Source organism: Mus musculus, chromosome 3 (genome assembly GCF_000001635.26).
Source record: "Mus musculus strain C57BL/6J chromosome 3, GRCm38.p6 C57BL/6J".
In the NCBI taxonomy this organism is placed as follows: domain Eukaryota; kingdom Metazoa; phylum Chordata; class Mammalia; order Rodentia; family Muridae; genus Mus; species Mus musculus.
The window spans coordinates 146,365,331-146,380,033 of NC_000069.6; the positions used below are offsets into that span (position 1 = coordinate 146,365,331).

The 14,703-nt window shown below is 44.1% G+C and overlaps 1 long non-coding RNA gene across 1 annotated transcript; it reads right to left on the bottom strand.

Annotated features, from left to right (window-relative positions):
* Nucleotides 1–1,822: 1,822 nt before the first annotated feature.
* Nucleotides 1,823–13,614, bottom strand: Gm10636 (predicted gene 10636). Its single transcript, NR_033542.1, has 3 exons — nt 13,392–13,614; nt 12,093–12,197; nt 1,823–3,913 (listed from the first exon to the last, which is right to left on the bottom strand). It is a non-coding gene; the product is annotated as a predicted gene 10636 (long non-coding RNA).
* Between the last annotated feature and the right edge of the window lie 1,089 nt (nt 13,615–14,703).

The following is a 14,703-nucleotide window of genomic DNA, read 5'->3' on the forward strand; positions in this document are numbered from 1 at the left end:
GTATTAGTGTTACTTTAGTCACAGTGTCTCTCTTGTTTCACTTTGATTCCACACTCAAAGGTTTCTGCTCAGTGCGGGTCTCTCCCCCCTTTACCTCAAGTCTCCCGAGAAATCAATGAAGAATCTTCAGCAAAGAAGCAACGCTGTCTAAAGTCTAACTTGAAAGTCCTGTGCTGTCTGCTCTGATGAACAAAGACTGAAGGAGAGAAGACCAGGGAAGCGAGGTCACTGGGCAGTAAAAATGGCTGCAAAACTAGTACCAACAAACTGTGTGCAAAAAACCCAAAGCCGGGTGATGCAACAGTCACAAAGCTGGTCGGGGCGAGAGATAAAAACAATCCAGGGCGGTCAATTTCATAACTCATAGTGATATCTACCGTTCGCAGATGATCAACATTGTGACAGACTTCCACGTTGTGAGGGTGGTGGCTTTAATAAGAATGGCTGCTCAGCTATTAAAAACAATGGACTTATGAAATACTTGGACAAATGGATGTATCTGAAGGATAGCATCCTTAGTGAGGTAACCCAATCACAAAAGAAGTCATTAGATATGCACTCACTGATAAGTGGATATTAGCCCAGAAACTTAGAACACCAAATATACTATTTGCAAAACACAAGAAAATCAAGAAGAGGGAAGACCAATGGGTGGATATCTCATTCTTCCTTAGAATAGGGAACAAAATACCCATGAAAGGAGTTACAGAGACAAAGTTTGGAGCTAAGACGAAAGGATGGACTATCCAGAGACTACCCCACCCGGGGATCCATCCCATAATCAGCCACCAAACCCATACACTATTGCATATGCCAGAAAGATTTTGCTGTAGGGACCCTGTTATATCTGTCTTCTATGAGCCTATGCCAGTGCCTGGCAAATACAGAAGTGGATGCTCACAGTCATCTATAAGATGGAACACAGGGCCCCCAATGGAGAAGCTAGAGAAAGCACCCAAGGAGCTGATGGGGTCTGCAACCCTATAGATGGAACAACAATATGAACTAACCAGTACCCCCAGAGCTCATACCTCTAGCTGCGTATGTAACAGAAGATGACCTAGTCAGCCATCACTGGGAAGAGAGGCCGCTTGGTATTGTAAACTTTATATGCCCCATTACAGGGGAATGCCAGGGCCAAGAAGTGGGAGTGGGTGGGTAGGGGAGCAGGGCGGAGGGAGGGTATAGAGAACTTTCGGGATAGCATTTGAAATGTATATAAAGAAAATATCTAATAAAAAATAAATTAAAAACAAAAGAATGGCTGCCATAGGGTCATGTATTTGAATGCTCAATCACCAGGGAGTGGAGACTTTGAAAGGATTAGAAGGATTAGAAGGTGTGGCCTTGTTGGAGGAAGTGTGTCACTCAGGTAGGCTTTGAAGCTTCAAAAGCCTATGCCAGACCCAGGCTCGCTCCTGCGCGCGCTCTCTCTCTGTCTCTCTCTGTCTCTCTCTGTCTCTCTCTGTCTCTCTCTCTCTCTCTCTCTCCCTCCCTCCCTCCCTCCCTCCCCTCCCCCGCTTGCAGATCAGGACTTAGCTCTCAGTTACTTCTGCAGCAGCAACCTGCCCACTACTATGCTTCCTGACTCCATGCTCCCCAACACCATGATGACAGTGTACTAAATCTCTCAATCTGTAAGCGAGCTCCCAGTTAAATACTTTGTTTTATAAGAGCTGCCTTGCTCATGATATCCCTTCACAGCAATAGAACGGTGACTAAAACAAGGAGCCGCAAAGAAACTCTTACAGGGTTTCCATGCAGCTAGAATGTAGAGAGATGTTATTTGGGTTTTATCAGTAAAGCACACCCACATTTAGCAAATAATTCAGAATATTGTTAAATTTTATTGTATGTTTTTATCCAGCTATAACACATTTATGAGTTATCTTTTGAAAGCACACAGAACAGTAATTTTCAATATAAGCACAGAGTTGTGTAACTATCACTACTCTCTAATTCTGGCATGTTCTTATCTCCTCCAAAAGAAACCTGTGTTTACTAACAGTCAGTCTCCATTTTTCTCTTCCTCCAGCCCCTGGCAACACTAATCTGCTTTCTCTTCCAAGAATCTATTTATTCACACAAATAGACTCAAATATATAACCCTCCGGTATAACCTTTTTAACACAGCATATTTTATAGAGTCACTCATACTACAGTATAAGCCTTCAAATCATTCTTTTGGGGACTGATACTGTTCCATTGCATGATGTCATTATTAATTTGCTTGCGTCTATTTGACTAGAACAGGGAAAGCTGAGATATTTTGTTAAACATTCTTTCTGGGTATGTCTGTGTGGCTATTTCCAGAAGAGATGCACATTTGAGCCTCTGGCTGCAGTGAAGTAGATTTCACTCCCCAATGGGAAAATGCATTGTCTGGAAAGCCAAGGGCTTGGCTAAAACAAGATGGGAGAAAGAGGAGAGATTCGTTGCTTGTTCTGGCCACCCGTGGAGATAGGGCACCCCATTTCACCTTTTCCTACACTCAGACCAAAATCAACAATATCAGATCCCCCAGTTCTTGGGTCTTTGGACATGGGTTGAATTACATCATCAGCTTTTCTGGGTCTCCAGATTCCAGGCAGTGAATTATGGGTTATCGACTGTCCAGAATCATGTAAGCCACCTTAAAAACAAAGATTTATTTATTTATGTATATGGGTATGCTGTAGCTGTCTTCAGAAACACCAGAAGAGGGCATCAGATTCCATTGCAGATGGTTGTAAACCACCATGTGGTTGTTGGGAATTCAACTCAGGACCTCTAGAAGAGCAGTCAGTGCTCTTAACCACTTAGCCAGCCCATGTAAGCCACTCTTAATAATAAATTTCTTATCACATCTTACTGTTCTGTTTCTCTGAAGAACCCTGACTAATACAAATGGCCATTGTATTCCCATTCATCTTGATAGACCACTGTTAATCCATTCATCATTTATGCTCTGAGGGTTTTACAAATAACAGCTATGAACATCCATGTATAAGTATGTATGTGAACATGTTTTCAATTTTCTAAAGTAAGTTAAATTTTAATTTCAAATACTTATCTACAACATTGCTTCGAATAAACATACTTATATATCATTCATTGTTTATATAAGTTTCAATGTTTTTTTTTTTTTGGCTTTTCGAGGCAGGGTTTCTCTGTATAGCCCTGGCTGTCCTGGAACTCACTCTGTAGACCAGGCTGGCCTCGAACTCAGAAATCTACCTGCCTCTGACTCCCGAGTGCTGGGATTAAAGGCATGAGCCACCACACCCAGCTAAGCTTCAATTTTCATTTGAGATATTATATTGTATTTAGCTGTTCTACATAGGTGAGACCTAGCCAAAAAGAAATAATATGAGATATTGCCAGAGGGAAATTCTATCAATATTTCAGAAATCAAAACTCAAAGCTGAGAGGAAGGAAGACTCATGATTCTGAAGAAGCAGATAATACTCTGTGTTTACAAGAGAAGGACTGCCCACATAGTGGCACTGCAGAAAGAGGGAACTGTGGGTGCTTTGTAAGTACAGATGCAAACATCTCTCCACAAACTTTAAAAACCTGAGTCCGATAGTCCACTCTGAGGACAACAGATGATAACAGGAATCTGGGTCCCTCAGAGTTAAACCTGGTCCCCAAACTCAGATATTCCCAGAAGCACCTATAAAATGAGAGCATATTGATATGTATAATGAAAGTATACCATCCCAGTGTCCAGATGTTCTCAACCATCCCAGTGTCCAGATGTTCTCAACCATCCCAGTGTCCAGATGTTCTCAACCATTCCAGTGTCCAGATGTTCTCAACCGTCCCAGTGTCCAGATGTTTTCAACCATTCCAGTGTCCAGATGTTCTCAACCATCCCAGTGTCCAGATGTTCTCAACCATCCCAGTGTCCAGATGTTGTTCTTAGGTTAAGCTTCAGAGAACGACACAGAGACTAGATTATTTTTGATACTTTGTAGAACATTTTTCTGTTAAATTAACCTACTGTAAGATCCCTTATGATAAGCAAGAGAATAAAAGCCACTAATGTGTGAATTTTATTAGAAATTTCATGCCATAATGTTAATGCCAACATGCAGTGGGTAGAACCAGGTGGATTTCTGTGATTCTGAGGACAACCTGGTCTACATAGTGAGTTTCAGCTCAGCCAGGGCTACATAGACCCTGTCTCAAACAAACAAATAAGAAAACAACAATATGTATTTATCAATGTTATCAAGACACCCTGAATCATAATTCTCTGTACTAGTTCATGTTCGTAGGAGACTCACAATCAAGGAGAGCTGATTTCTCTTGAGCATTTCCCATTCACTCGTCTCTGGAAGATGCCCAGTCCTGTAACTGGTTGAGTTTCTCCCTCCCACTCGCCACTAGAAATACCGGAGCCATTTACGGTGTGCCACCAGCAAATATGTAAAATGTCATGTTGTGTTTCTTGCAGTGACCTTTCCTTTGAGTCTGTTACCCTTCTATTGTTAAGTTTTCCTATTTTTTTCACATTATGTCTATTTTTGTAGGAGAATGAAGTAATCGACAGGTGATTGACTATCCCCTGGGTAGAGCATCCAGACGGGGTGTTAAAGACAACTACCCCTGGGCCGCGTGAGATCTCAAGGGCCAAAAGTCTTATTTCAACTCATGATTTTGAGGGTGGAGAATGTGTGTGTGATGCCACATTCCACACTTAAGAGTGTGAGACTTGTGCCAGAGCACTAAGCTCTGCCACGATTCCAAGTGGGTACCCGTGCTCTAGGATTGCAATAATTAAACTGCTGCCTTCAGAATGAAGGGGCAGTGGTCAGGGCATAAAGAGAGTGAGGTTTCAATAGATATTTTCACTGTGAGGAGTCTAGATATCTCTGATAACTTTTTCTACAACTCAGAGTAATAGGATTATTATTAAGAGGTAATTATAATCTATATTTAATTTTGAGGCAGGGTCTCATGTAGCCCTGAGTGTCTTAACCTCTATGTGGATGTGGCTTTCCCTTGAACTCCTGATCTACCTGCTTCTTCCCCTCCAGCATGAGGATCCCAGGCATTTAGCATCATCCCTGGTTTTTGTTTTTATTCTTGCAGAGGATGGTAAATAAGTACAGGGATTTGGCAGTAGTATAAAATACAAATGTATATTATATTTAGACCTGTCATTAATCTGCTTACAAAAATGAGCGAAAAATCCCTGTGATCATAATTATGCTCCAACTTAGCCTGTTTGGATGCAAACAACTTGAAAAACAGTGCATTTTGGTTAAGTACAATTCTCTGTGATGGTGGAAAGCTCTTCTAATCTAAGTAGGGAGCCTAAATAGAACAAAAAGTCCAGCCACTCCAAGCGCCAGGGAGTTCTCTAGGCTGCTAGTCCTAGGATAGAAGTTACACCCTCAACCCCACACACCATCACCTCCCCCTAACTTCCTTCCTTCTGGTGCTCAGTATATAATTTGCCAGCCTCCATGACTGTGCTTAGTAACACTAAAGAAAGTAAGCCATGGTCTCACACAGGAGAAGCGCTCTGCTTCACAAATGTAGAGAGAGACCTGAGGATCACGGAGGGAGGACGGAGGAGGAAGTGGTCCTCAGGTCCTGATTCTCGTCACAGGATGCCTATTTTGTAACATAAAGAGCAAGCCTGGCTCTTATGAAGCAGAGCTGGGAGAGTCAGGTATGGCGGCACATACCTGTAATCTCAGTACACCAGAAACTGAGACAGGAGGATTACCATGAGTTCGAGGCTAGCCTGGGTGACATTGTGAGCTCCAAGCCATGCTGGACTACAAAGTCAGATCCTGTATCAAAATTAATTAAATAGAAAAAACAAAACCAAAGAGAGAATAAAGAGTCGGCCATGTCCGTGGAGAAGGAACTTGAGTGTTGCTGTTGGACAAGCAGGGAAAGGCTGATGTCACCATGCCCAGGCTTGCCATCCGCTGGCCTACTTTGAACTAGTGTTTGTAGTACTTTCTTCTTCCTCAGATCGTTCTGGCCTCTCTGGCAGCTGGGGACAGGCACGTGGCCTTGAGTCAGTCTTACATAAGCAACCTTAGCTGAAGTGAGGAAAATACAGTGAAGAATGGCCCCATTGTCCGGAGGTTTGGGACTGTTAACTATGGTTACCTGACTCCTGGTGTCTTGTCTCTTCCCCATTTGTATGAGCTACAGTGCCTCACTGTCATGGTGCCTCTAACGCAGTTTACACCTGATTCCCAGCAGCATGGTCTTTGATACTGATAGTCTTAATATCCTTTGTTAAATATTCTTCTGAACTACTCAGACTGTGCTCTGTTTTCCTAGGAAGCCTGCCTTACTCAAGTAACTATTCTCAGATCTGTCTGTGTCTGTGTGGTCTGTGTCTGTGTGATGTGTGGTAGCTGGGTTTGAAGCTAGGTAAGTAACAGACCCCCTTGAGGTTACTAGTGTAATTTATTTCTCTGAAAGTTTCTAATTTTTCTTTGTTCTGGAAGGAGAAACAAGTGCTTGCTATTAAGATAGTTGGCTTCTAAAAATACTAAGAAGATGTGAACAAAATAAGATTAGACCATGAAGCATGGGACTTTGTAGGCTAAGTTAAGCCAAGGCTACCCATCACATTTTGTAGCTTCACTTGGTGACTTTCTTTAGAATTCCATGAAGGCAAATTTTTCTTCTGATATGATCAAAGTCACAAGTCAAAAAATAAAATTAAATAAAATTAAGTAACTTTAAGAGCAGCCACCAGTTTTGGGTCAGGCTTGTGGGGTCCACTCCAAGCTCACCTGACTATATTTTCGAACTGATTACGAACACAGACACTGAAGTATACAGGTGTGGCCCTGTTGGAGTAGGTGTGGCCTTGTTGGAGTAGGTGTGTCACTGTGGGTGTGGGCTTTAAGACCCTCATCCTAGCTTCCTGGAAGCCAGTCTTCTCCTAGCTGCCTTCAGATGAAGATGTAGAACTCTCATCTCCTCCTGCACCATGCCTGCCTGGACATTGCCATGCTCCCACCTTGATGATAATGAACTGAACCTCTGAACCTGTAAGCCAGTCCCAATTAAATATTGTCCTTATAAGAGTTGCCTTGATCATGGTGTCTATTCACAGCAGTAAAACTCTAAGACAACACCTAAACAAAGATTCTCCATTGATAAACAGTGATGTTTAGTCATGAGTTGCACAAACACAGCATGTTCCAGAAGACGTTTGACATAAGCAAGGTTAAAGAGGGTCGGCCTTTATTCAGGGCCCAGCCAAGCCTATGTCAGTAGGGTTGCCTGGACGACCTAGTCAAATGGTTCTACACCCTCTCTTAAAACCTCCCAGCATGGACAATTGTGTGCGGAGTCAATACAGTCCCCACTGCTCATGTGTTCACACAGAGAAAGGAAATTTTCTTCCCGAAGAGGGAAGAATGTTCTGAACCCCTTCAGACCCTTCCCTCATCATCCTCAAGGCAAAGTGGGATGCAGGGAAGGTGGACCACGGTGGCAACCAATGTTGGGAGGGAACAACTCCCAACACTGAGGATGCCAGCTCCTCTTCCATCCAAGCACTGAGGGTCCAGAGATAGTGCCTGTCATTTCTCCTACACAGCCCCTTACTCAGTTCTCTACTTGCAGTTCCAAGCTATGTGCGGTGGCAGAGACTCACAGCCATCTGGTGCCTTGATGGCTAGGTCTTTTACAAGAAGCAGGTTTCTCCCTAAAAACCAATTTGCCACAAGTCAAAAGCCATTTCATATCTGCAGTCTTCCCATGTGTGTGTGTGTGTGTGTGTGTGTGTGTGTGTGTGTGTGTGTGTGTGTGTGTGTGTGTATGAAGGCATGCGCATATAGTATGCATATAGAGGTTAGAAAACAACTTTGGGTGAATCTATTCTCTACTTCCACCATTCTCTCTCTCTCTCCCTCTCCCTCTCTCTTGCCTGAGTTTTTGAAACAGGGTTTCTCTATCCTGGTACTCTGGCCTCAAATTCAGAGATGTGCCTGCTTTTCCTCCCAAGCGCCGAGAGTAAAGGCACGGACCACCATTTTTTAATCATTAAACTTTGGTTGGCTCTAATGCAATGACAGATCTGGGGAGGAGAGAGCCAATGTAACAGGCTCCGCAGTGGTTGAATTGGCTATCTGAACACCCCAACTCATGTTGTTCAAAGTGACTAATAAAAGAGAGACCAGGTGGTGCACTGTGGTACACAGTGTGGGAAAGGGAAGGGAGCTACTACCAAATGGGTAACAAGAGAAAATGGCCAGAATTTCACATTTTCAGCCAGAGAACTTGACTTCCTGTATCTCACCAAGCTTCAAGCAACATTATAAAAGCAGCAGTTAGCTGCATAGAGGTGATGTAGGGACTGGGGGTGATGAGGATAAACAGTGCAGGGCCATACCTGTCCCCTGGTCATTATGAGCACATGCTGGTTATCCAATGTGTTTACAAGGTTCTGCAAAGATGTTCACAGTGCACATAACAGAAATCTAGGCTCCTGGTCCTTCTTTGGCCCATTGCCTTTGACTAGAAAGAAGGAAGGCACACCACCTCTTCAGCGAAACCTAGAAACAGTAGGAGAGAACTTCCAAATGATAATTTAAATCCAGGAGAACCATTCCATGCAAAACTCTAATTTCTAATCAAAAGCAAAGAAGAAACCTGAGGAAATCCACCTCACTCCAAGGAAGGAATAGTCATCTGTTGAAAACAGAAGCCAGCGTGGACGTGGCATGGAACTAGTTGGAAAATTTAGAAATAAATTGATTTGTTGCAGTTAACCATTGGATGGACCTGTCTCCATCAGGAGGTCAGTGCTTACTGGTGTGGCTGTGTCACTGCTCCCCATCACTTCCACAGAGAAGTAGTTCATGGCCCTTCTTCATTTACATTTGTGTTGGCTCAACACCACAGCTCTCAACGGAAATAATATTCTGAAGCCATTTTGAGTGACCATGGCCAGGGAACACAGATACAGGCTGCTTCATATTCCATGTTCTAACATAGATTCAGGTTCACGAAGTTTCATAGTTTTCCAGGACAAAGAAAGTCATAAATGGAGGCAAGTTTACGTCACACTGGTGTGTGCATCAGGGAGGTGGGCACTGTGAGATGGGAGAGCTTTTCCACAGGCTCAAGATGCAGTGTGGTGACATTCTTACCTACTGACTTGGTGGAAGCTAATGGTCTGCTAAGTCAATGGATTCTAAAGGGTCTCTATCACTTAGTCATAAGGCATTAGTCCAGACACAGAGGTGGATGGGGAATGACTGCTCTGGGGAGGCTAGAACTAGCCCAAGAGCAGGAGATTAGCATGTGAGCCTGAAATATTTTAATCTCTCCCCAGTACTGAAATGCTAATCAGCCAACCAGTCTTTGCAAACACAGTTTCCTCTCCACTTTCTTCACACATTCTTGCACAGGTTTGCATAGACACAATGTGATTTGAGTGAAAGACTGATGTGCGAAACCCATAATGCCATGTGAGGTGCCCACAGCGCCATGATGAGGGCTGTCTCTCTGTTTCTCTTGGATTTCCAAAGTGCCCCATCTCCAGAAGGAGCTCATTTGGGTATATCTGCTCATATTTCATTTGAAAATAGCATTGACCCATCAGCTGGTCTGTCAATAACAAAATTACTGCTGGCATTGGGGAGTAAAAGAACCACCCAGCACCTCACAAAAGAGGGCTTTCTATTTAGCCAGTGACCCGATTTGACTGGTTTCAAGCTCTGTAATTATCACCAGCTAAAGGAAATTTAGCTAATAGTTTCAATATCTCATATCTATTTGAAAAGAATACACAATGCACAGGGTGGGGAGGGTTAATTTTTTTCTAACCCAAGTAAAGAAAGTGGTTGGTTTGCTTTCTCAGTCTGCTAATGCAGGTGATCCCAAGGCCTGCAGTCTCCCGGCCTATTAGACTACAGTTAGTTCTTTTTCTTCAGGCTCAAAGAGATGTTTGTTTTGAGGTATTCATTGGACTCAGAGTGCAAGCCAGTGTGAGTGTGTGCAGGTTAGAAAGCACAGGGGGCGGGATGTTTGCTGCAGAATTTCTTCCTCTGCTACTCTCCGGATTGAAGTTCAAATGATGCTTTTAAAATTCATTAGACCAGCTCTAACTCAGTGGCCTTTAACCTGGCCATTGGGCACAATGCTGCCCCATTACTGTGTTCTGTTCGCACAGTTACACACTGATAAAAGGCCTTTTCATTCTGAGCCCTGCCTGCTCAATCAAAAAGCAGGAATAACATTTCCTTCCCCAGTCACACACCTCCCAGCTACACATTCCATCAATGCTCCCAACCACGGTGCTTAGTAATTTGATGGCTTGACAAAATGCATATCCATAGACTGATCAAATAGAACTAGGAAGAAAACCGCTACAAAGCCTGGAAGTTCTCAGACCCATGGCCAGCAGCACGGTGACTCCCGACATTCTCAAAGTGTGGAATGGTAAAACGAACAGACTCCAATTGTGGTTTTTAAACATCAGTGAATGGAACAGCCTGAATCTTTTTGTTTTTGTTTTTTTTTTTTATGTATGTGAGTACACTGTAGCTGTACAGATGGTGGTCACCCTTCATGTGGTTGTTGGGAATTGAAGTTTTAGGACCTCTGCTCGCTCTGGTCAACTCCGCTCACTCAGTCCCCGCTTGCTCCAGTCCCAAGATTTATTTATTATTTATTATACATAAGTACACTGTAGCTGACTTCAGACGTACCAGAAGAGGGCGTCAGATCTCACTTCAGGTGGTTGTGAGCCACCTGTAATTGTTGCTGGGATTTGAACTCAGGACCTTCGGAAGAGCAGTCAGTGCTCTTACCCGCTGAGCCATCTCACCAGCCCCAGAACAGCCTGAATCTTAAAGCACAAATATTCACCAGTTCCCGTTCTGTAGCTTAAAACTCTCTTCTCGAGACTCGAGCATTCTAATGAAAATGTGACGTACAGTGACCGGGGATGCTAACTGTCCTCCCTCATTGCTCCCGAGCGCCCTGATTCCATTGTATAGTCCGGCTGAATACTCCTATTGTATATTTCCAAAGGTTACTGGAAAAAACTCTGTGGACTGTGGGAAGGTCGGGCTGAGCCCTGCTCTCGCTCACTCCATATTTTGTGGAACAGCAGCTTCCCGACTGTGCCTTGACCTGGGGATTCCATGCAGTAAGCACCGTATGACTGACTCTGTTTTGAACACGCACACAGAAGCGAGATGAGTCTGCATCATGTGTATGTAAACAGACACAGTCCAGCACCACCCACGAGGCACAGACTGGCTGCTCACTCCTAAAGGTGAAAGTTGCCATCTATAAAGTTAGCCAAGTAGGCTGGGAACACATGAACGTGTGTATATACTAAAACTATATCAGAGAGACCAAGGCCCAGGCCTATTAAGCATGCTACACTGATGATGGGCACAACACCCTCACTTGGACCCTATGATGAGGACATGCCTAACGTTATATGGTTGACGCCACCCGCACCTGCCACGCCCCCCAGCCAGCCAGTCACCTGACTACCTAGTATGTACACCAAGGGACAGAAAGCCCAGGCAAAGAGCTCTCAACCGTCCCAGGAGCTTTGATCCAGCATAGTCCCCGCTGCTGCCCATCATCCATCCTTCCACCATCATTCCACCCTGTGAGTCTGTGGTTCTGTTCCTCTGTGACTCAGCTTGACCCCACAGCCCTGCTACTCTGCTGCTTGGCTCTGTGGGCCTCTTGCAGACCTCCCCGGGCTCCTCATTATCTTATCCAACCACCTGCAGTGGCTGTAACTGCATCTGTGTCTACCTCTGCCTCTTTGAGCTCTTCTATAGCCTCCAAACATACAAACGCATACATGCGTAGGCCAAGCTGTGCGAAGCATGATGTGTGATCTGGATGCTATAGAGATTAAGACTATAATCAAAGAACTTGTGTTTGCCAAGGGCCAGAGATCAAGTGACTCCAACTACATTCTAAACTGCAGCCAACCAAGCCGATCTAGCTTGTCAGTTTATTATTTCATAAATCCTGACATTGTGGAGAGGCAGAAGCATGTCCATCTGTTTCTGCCGTCATATGAGGACAACATTTGTATGTTCAGTTGCCTGGGGCTGAGTCAAGTCATGACATTCACCCACCTTTTATTCTGGATGTTCTAGGACTTGCACAACTGTCTTGCCCAATTAGAAACACTTGAAGAATGCCAAATCACTCTCTGTTGTACACTTTCTTCTACTGGAGCACTGTCGTAATGGAAGAAAACACATTCAAAAGAGTTAGATAGACTTCCCTAGTGCTTCCTCTCGCTATTGGCCTGCCACGTGGTCTATAACCATTGACTCAGTGAAGTGTTAAGTCAGGAGAAAGCAGACAGAAAGGTGCCTCCCCCTCATTCCATGACCCCCTCCGACAACACCTGACTTCATTTAAGTTTCCAAGGAAAAAGAATATTCAAGACTCCTTGGCTGCTGCCATGGAGGGTACGATTTCTTGGCTGGAAGAGAAGGCAGCGTTGGGGAAATGGTTGGTAATGAATGAGTAGCTGCTTTAAGAAAGGAAGCCCTGTGGCATCTCTGCGATTAGGATGCTCTGGGGAGCAATTAAGTCTCCTGAAGATTCTGAGGTTCAACAGAAGCGGAAACCAGCATCTTGTCCTCTGGAAGGATTGATTCCCAGAGAAGCAATGATCTATAAGGGTCTCATGTTGGGGTACAGAGAGGCAGTGGTCTAGAAAGGTCTAGAAGGGGCTCATGGATGTAACACTGGTGAGAGAAGGTGTGACCAAAGGGGACTCTGGTTGACCTAGGTTTTATTAGACAACCCGACAACAGAGAAAAGAGAGAAGAGCAAGGTGGTGAGGCCCAGTGGTTGGCTCAACAGATGGTCATCACGTAGACTGAAAATGAGATAGACTGCCCCCACCCCCAATGCTTGTGTCAATGCAAAAGTCACATCTCTCATCCTAAAGAGAATATGAGATGGTTTATTCTGGAGCCTTTTGGGGTGACCCTGGCATGGAACAGATTCAGGTTGCCTCCGATTTCATGTTCCAACACGGAAGACATTTAACAAAGTTTTATAGTTTCACGGAACAAAGAAAGTAACAAACAATAGCAAGTTTAAACTACCTTGGTGGGCACAGAGGAAAAGTGGCTTCCTCGAGATGGGGAAGCTATGCCATATGCCCTTGATGCTGCCTGGTGACAGTCTTAGCTTTTGGATTGGTGGAAGCTAGTAATTTGCTATTATAGATTTCAAAGAGTGTTTATCTATTAGTTAGAGGATATTAGTTCTGTCACAGAGATGGGCAAGGAATGACTACTCTGGGGCTAGAACTAGCTCAAGATAAGGTAACTGGTCCCTGGACCTGCGACATGCCAGTCTCTCAGTCATCCCAGCCCTGCAGACACAGCTTCATTTCAGCAGCTCACACTTACCTTCCAATCCTCAAAGTCTCTCCAACCGAGATACAGTGAGATACAGCGTCGAGTAAGAGCTTGAGCAGGCGCCCAAGGGAGATTGTGGTCAGAAGTAGAAAACACACACCCCTGTCTCTTAAGCACTTTGAGTTTGGGGCCTAAGCTCTAAACTCACATTGAGGGGCTTGAGGACAGAGCTCAGGGGTAGAGCACTTGCCTGTCACTCTCGAGGCCCTAGATTAGACAGCCAGCGCTGTAAACTCACACAAAATTCTCACTCACGGCAATGATTAACTTGAGCAAGGAGGCTCTTGCTGTACAACTCAGACTGGCTTTGAAGTCCCCATCCCCTGCTTCTGTGCTTCTTTATGGAAGTTTTATAGTCAAGCCTCACGGTTTTAAGTCTTCATTCTATTTCCAGTTGTCTCGTGGATCCTGTTTCTCTCCCTTTTTGGTATCTTTTAAATCTTAATTAAAATGCAGTCATATCCTTTCCTCTGTTGACTTTCCTCCCTCTAACCTCTCCTATGTTTCCCTCCCTTGCAAATTCATGACCTCCTTTTCTTTTTTACGTGACATATTCACATATTTACCTATATGCATATAGATACATACATATTCATATATGCAATGATGTCATGGCCATGGAATCTATACCATTTGGTATTAGATAACAAGTTAGGGAGCTCGTACCTTGGAAAGGTATCATTAGTTGCCTATAGTTCTTTGTCTGGCACAGGGAAGCTATGCCTATTATCTCAATAAAATAGCTGTCTTGTGGATTTTTTCTCTAAATACTTGCTTTTTCAAGCTAACATCCAAATAAGGTACACGCTCTGTATTTGTTTGATGTTTTTTTTGTGTGTGTGTGTGTCTCTTATTATTCTGTAGGTTTTCTTTCCTTCTTTATCTTTCTTTCCATGTATTTTATTCACTGGAAGATCCAGATCTCGTGCCCTGTAGGCTTCTGAACACTGCAGTCCTGTTGATCTCTATCACACCACTAACCAGCTCTTCTGTCTGCTATGGACTCATGTACTTCCTGCTAAGTTAGTCTCGCTTTCAAATCTTCCTCCATCCTTTCAGCTATATACACATCGATGACATTCCCAAGCCATGTCTGAGAGCAAACAACTGGAAGGTTTGCTGGGGGAAAGGGGGGGGGGGACAGTCATCTTTATTTCCAGTGACTGTGAACTTTCACCTGTGAGACCCAACACTCACGGACTTCCCCGAAGGAGTGGCTGGCTTTCCCTTCCTTTCTGCAGTCACTTATTCACAGATGGCTCACCATTTCCTCAGATCTTCCTCGACCAGCAAACACTTACAC